The 6,000-nt window shown below is 47.3% G+C and overlaps 1 pseudogene; it reads right to left on the bottom strand.

Moving 5' to 3' along the window:
* Window positions 1-254: 254 nt before the first annotated feature.
* LOC121048308 overlaps window positions 255-6,000 on the bottom strand; it is a 55,027-nt pseudogene continuing 49,281 nt past the window's right edge.

Genomic DNA, 6,000 nt, shown 5'->3' with positions numbered 1-6,000 from the left:
GAAAGTGTCGCAAGCTCACCTACGCGTTCCCAAAGGTTGTGCTTCCGTTGTCGTCTGACACGGGCAGTGCACCTGGTTGATGCGTTTGAGGAAGGTCCGCAGCAAGACGCTGCTTGAGTGAACCCTGCAAGGATATAGTAGTATGCTACACTTGCGAACATTACAATTTAGTATCACTAAAGTGTATGTTCACTCCTGTCAAGATCATAGGTTCTTCATAAACTTTCTGAAATTGCCGAAGTTATCCACTCTGTTCACTCGCCGAAGCATAGACAGGCCTCGAAAGTGTCGCAAGCCCACCTACGCGTTCCCAATGGTTGTGCTTCCGTTGTCGTCTGACACGGGCAGTGCACCTGGTTGATGCGTTTGAGGAAGGTACGCAGCGAGCGTTTGCTTGTGTGAACCCTGCAAGGATATAGTAGTATGCTACACCTGCGAACATTACAATTTAGTATCACTAAAGTGTTTGTTCACTCCTGTCAAGATCATAGGTTCTTCATAAACTTTCTGGAATTGCCGAAGTTATCCACTCTGTTCACTCGCCGAAGCATAGACAGGCCTCGAAAGTGTCGCAAGCTCACCTACGCGTTCCCAACAGTTGTGCTTCCGTAGTCGTCTGACATGGGCAGTGCACCTGGTTGATGCGTTTGAGGAAGGTCCGCAGCAAGCGGTTGCTTGTGTGAACCCTGCAAGGATATAGTAGTATGCTACACCTGCGAACATTACAATTTAGTATCACTAAAGTGTTTGTTCACTCCTGTCAAGATCAGAGGTTCTTCATAAACTTTCTGGAATTGCCGAAGTTATCCACTCTGTTCACTCGCCGAAGCATAGACAGGCCTCGAAAGTGTCGCAAGCTCACCTACGCGTTCCCAACAGTTGTGCTTCCGTAGTCGTCTGACACGGGCAGTGCACCTGGTTGATGCGTTTGAGGAAGGTCCGCAGCAAGCGGTTGCTTGTGTGAACCCTGCAAGGATGTAGTAGTATGCTGCACTTGCGAACATTACAATTTAGTACCACTAAAGTGCATGTTCACTCCTGTCAAGACCATAGGTTCTTTATAAACTTATTAGAATTGCCCAAGTTGTCCTCTCTGTTCACTCGCCGAAGCATAGACAGGCCTCGAAAGTGTCGCAAGCTCACCTACGCGTTCCCAAAGGTTGTGCTTCCGTTGTCGTCTGACACGGGCAGTGCACCTGGTTGATGCGTTTGAGGAAGGTCCACAGCAAGCGGTTGCTTGTGTGAACCCTGCAAGGATATAGTAGTATGCTACACCTGCGAACATTACAATTTAGTATGACTAAAGTGTTTGTTCACTCCTGTCAAGATCATAGGTTCTTCATAAACTTTCTGGAATTGCCGAAGTTATCCACTCTGTTCACTCGCCGAAGCATAGAGTGTTTGTTCACTCCTGTCAAGATCATAGGTTCTTCATAAACTTTCTGGAATTGCCGAAGTTATCCACTCTGTTCACTCGCCGAAGCATTGACAGGCCTCGAAAGTGTCGCAAGCTCACCGACGCGTTCCCAACAGTTGTGCTTCCGTAGTCGTCTGACACGGGCAGTGCACCTGGTTGATGCGTTTGAGGAAGGTCCGCAGCAAGCGGTTGCTTGTGTGAACCCTGCAAGGATATAGTAGTATGCTACACTTGCGAACATTACAATTTAGTATCACTAAAGTGTATGTTCACTCCTGTCAAGATCATAGGTTCTTCATAAACTTTCTGGAATTGCCGAAGTTATCCACTCTGTTCACTCGCCGAAGCATAGACAGGCCTCGAAAGTGTCGCAAGCTCACCTACGCGTTCCCAACAGTTGTGCTTCCGTAGTCGTCTGACACGGGCAGTGCACCTGGTTGATGCGTTTGAGGAAGGTCCGCAGCAAGCGGTTGCTTGTGTGAACCCTGCAAGGATATAGTAGTATGCTACACCTGCGAACATTACAATTTAGTATCACTAAAGTGTTTGTTCACTCCTGTCAAGATCATAGGTTCTTCATAAACTTTCTGGAATTGCCGAAGTTATCCACTCTGTTCACTCGCCGAAGCATAGACAGGCCTCGAAAGTGTCGCAAGCTCACCTACGCGTTCCCAAAGGTTGTGCTTCCGTTGTCGTCTGACACGGGCAGTGCACCTGGTTGATGTGTTTGAGGAAGGTCCGCAGCGAGAGGTTGCTTCAGGGAACCCTGCAAGCATATAGTAGTATGCTACACCTGCGAACATTACAATTTAGTATCACTAAAGTGTTTGTTCACTCCTGTCAAGATCATAGGTTCTTCATAAACTTTCTGGAATTGCCGAAGTTATCCACTCTGTTCACTCGCCGAAGCATAGACAGGCCTCGAAAGTGTCGCAAGCTCACCTACGCGTTCCCAACAGTTGTGCTTCCGTAGTCGTCTGACACGGGCAGTGCACCTGGTTGATGCGTTTGAGGAAGGTCCGCAGCAAGCGGTTGCTTGTGTGAACCCTGCAAGGATATAGTAGTATGCTACACCTGCGAACATTACAATTTAGTATCACTAAAATGTATGTTCACTCCTGTCAAGATCATAGGTTCTTCATAAACTTTCTGGAATTGCCTAAGTTATCCACTCTGTTCACTCGCCGAAGCATAGACAAGCCTCGAAACTGTCGCAAGCTCACCTACGCGTTCCCAAAGGTTCTGCTTCCGTTGTCGTCTGACACGGGCAGTGCACCTGGTTGATGCGTTTGAGGAAGGTCCGCAGCAAGAGGTTGCTTGAGTGAATCCTGCAAGGATATAGTAGTATGCTACACCTGCGAACATTACAATTTAGTATCACTAAAATGTATGTTTACTCCTGTCAAGATCATAGGTTCTTCATAAACTTTCTGAAATTGCCAAAGTTATCCACTCTGTTCACTCGCCGAAGCATAGACAGGCCTCGAAACTGTCGCAAGCTCACCTACGCTTTCCCAAAGGTTGTGCTTCCGTTGTCGTCTGACACGGGCAGTGCACCTGGTTGATGCGTTTAAGGAAGGTCCGCAGCAAGACGCTGCTTGAGTGAACCCTGCAAGGATATAGTAGTATGCTACACCTGCGAACATTACAATTTAGTGTCACTAAAATGTATGTTCACTCCTGTCAAGATCATATGTTCTTCATAAACTTATTAGAATTGCCCAAGTTATCCACTCTGTTCACTCGCCGAAGTATAAACAGACCTCGAAAGTGTCGCAGGCTTACCTACGCGTTCCCAAAGGTTGTGCTTCCGTAGTCGTCTGGCACGGGCAGTGCACCTGGTTGATGCGTTTGAGGAAGGTCCGCAGCAAGCGGTTGCTTGTGTGAAACCTGCAAGGATATAGTAGCATGCTACACCTCCGAATATTACGATTAATTGTGACTAAACGGTATCCACTGCTAAAGTCTAAAGGTCTATTCACACGATGCATCTTGTTGGCAAATCTTGTGTCGTGAAACTAGGTTTCGCGAGACAGATTCCCCGTCTGAACGCGACCGAAAAAGTGGCGCGCCTCCGAAAAAAGTGGCGCGTGTTCCTCGCTTCTGGAGCAATTTTTCGCTGAAACCTCACCGAGGCCTGTCAATCACCCGAAGGAGAAATGTGGACGCTGCCAATGGCCGCTCGGCTTCGCTATGGCGTCTGAGTTGTGAGGAGGAGCGAGCTTTTGGAGGAGTGATTTTTGGCCGATTCCATATCCGGGCCAAAGCCAAAAGAGAAGAAACAAACTTGGCAAGCGACAGGTGGAGAAGCGGCGCGTATGGGCGATGAGTCTTGGTCCTACTCTGTTTCAGGTGTGTGAATGGCGGGTTGGTGGCGTGGTGCTTATTCATCAACAGTTGCGACGAGTGCAAGCACCGCGTGTAAACATGATGGCTGCAGATAACTTTCTTTATTAGTTGTGCAAAAATGTCCGAAATGCTTCGAGATCATCCACCTGTTCTTTGACGTTCGCGATCTTTCCCATGTTTGGCAGGACTAGTAAACCGAGTGAGCCGCATCTGACGAATTTCATTGAGTGATATTAATAAAATAGACTGTCTCTTCACATCGTGCGTTTTTCATATAATTTTGATTCAAAACGCTTGGTATTCCCGGTGCAGATGAAAAGGTTTGGCGAAATTCTCGTGAGTCAATACGTCACAGGATTCGCGTGTCAAACTCCACGTGTGAACAGGGCGACTTCGCGAAATCTTGGTTTCGCTAAACTGTGGCGGGTTGAAAAGATGCATCGTGTGAATAAGCCTTTATGCGCATTTTCTACTCTCTGGAATTGCCAAGTTATCCACTCTTCACTCGCTGAAGTATAGCCAGGCCTCAAAAGTGTCACAGGTTCGCCTGCGCGCTCCCAAAGGTTGTCATTCCATTGTCGTACGACATGGCCAGTGCGCCTGGCTGAGCCGTCAGAGGATGGCACGCAGCGCAGTGAAAAGTTGCTGGTGTGAACCCTGCAAGGATTTTGCAGTATACTACTCCTCAGAATACTACAATTAAGTGTGACTAAAGTGTGTGTCCAATCCTGTTAATTTTGTAGGCTCTTATAAACTCTTAAATTAATTTCGCAAACTTACCATTAAATGGTTGCAAAAAAAGGCGCTAAGAAGGTATTGTCTGTGGGACGTGCCGTCATCGTTGTTGGTCACCAGGCTACTCACCTGTTAAATCATTAAAGTGTTACATGAGCTCATCATAAATATACATTGCAATATCATAATTGATTATCCTAATGCAGAATGTTTGCATGCACACATACCAGTTCCCATTAGCATACTAATCATTTACACGCGTGTATGAAATGCAGCTCTTGGATTATTGTTAAAACAGAGGACTAATATGCATCGCTTTTTTAAATTTTTACTGTGCCCTAAAACACCTGTTTGTGTGCTTGTTGAATGCCATATAATTACTTGTTTTAGAGCCCAGCTCTTAGGCGCCCATTCCCGGTTTGAGCGGCGTCGACGTCGGCGTAAGCGTGCAGTGCATTATGGAAAATGTCCCATGATGAAACGCGTGGGGAGGGGGGGATGGGGACGGGAGGGAGAGTGGAGCGAGGAGGATCGAGGAGGAGGGGCAGGAAGAGAAGAGAATAGGGGAGGTGGAGTAGCAGGAAGGATGAGGTGGAGGGAGGAGGGGTACACTTCCCTCAGTGCCCTTCCCTCCTCCTAGCTGCTAAGAGCTACGCTCTAATTCGGCATTACAGGGTGTTGTAAAGGCTTCTTCACACAATTGTAACCGAGTACGACCGAGAGAAACAATACCGGTTTTCAAGCCTCTTGCAAGACGTCTTAGTACCGGATTCGCTGATACGGAGCTGGTCCTAAGACGTCTTAAGAGGCTTCTTGTCTCTCTCGGTCGAACTCGGTTGTAAATGTGTGAACGGCGGTCAAATGTTATTCTTATTTTTTATTCGTAAAATACGAAATTCTTTACCTGTGGTGCATGCCATTTTTTTCTTCTGGCCGTCCTCGGTGGTAGCGGCACATCTTCTTCGAGATAGCGCTTGTATTTGGAAGGCACCAGCCGAATCCGTCGCTCGAAAGCGCGCGCGTTCGTTAAAATAGTTTGTTCGTTCACGACAAATTCAAATCGCAGCAGTCGCGGTTGCCTCCGAGATTCATTAGCGTTGCGGATTACGATCGCCGAAAATTTCTAGGTATAAATGCACGTTCGGCACGCGACAAGATTGGAAGCGCTCCAATTAAGTGCTATAAAAGCACGCTAAACACGCGTTTCTAACGGTATCCATGTCCGAATGGTTGTTTGCGGATGCAAGACGGTGCACTGAACCTTTGCATTAGTATACCTTTATTGGTATTTTTATTGGTAGTCCCTTTTGTCTCCCCAAGTCAGTCAGCTGCTCACAGGCGACGAAGCAGCTAACGGACCCATGGGCCACGTGTAGTTTCGGTTTCGAAGTAACTTCCGTAATCCATATTCAAATCCAAAATCCTAAATGAAGATACCGGATGTAAGAATTTTTCGCGCTCTCTTCTGTTCTGGCGTTGGGGCGGTTGCGCGCGTACGT

Source organism: Ixodes scapularis, unplaced genomic scaffold (assembly GCF_016920785.2).
Source record: "Ixodes scapularis isolate PalLabHiFi unplaced genomic scaffold, ASM1692078v2 PGA_scaffold4__175_contigs__length_147842914, whole genome shotgun sequence".
NCBI classification, from domain to species: domain Eukaryota; kingdom Metazoa; phylum Arthropoda; class Arachnida; order Ixodida; family Ixodidae; genus Ixodes; species Ixodes scapularis.
Note: the sequence above shows the minus strand (reverse complement) of the source record. Positions and strands in the feature narration are given on the sequence as shown.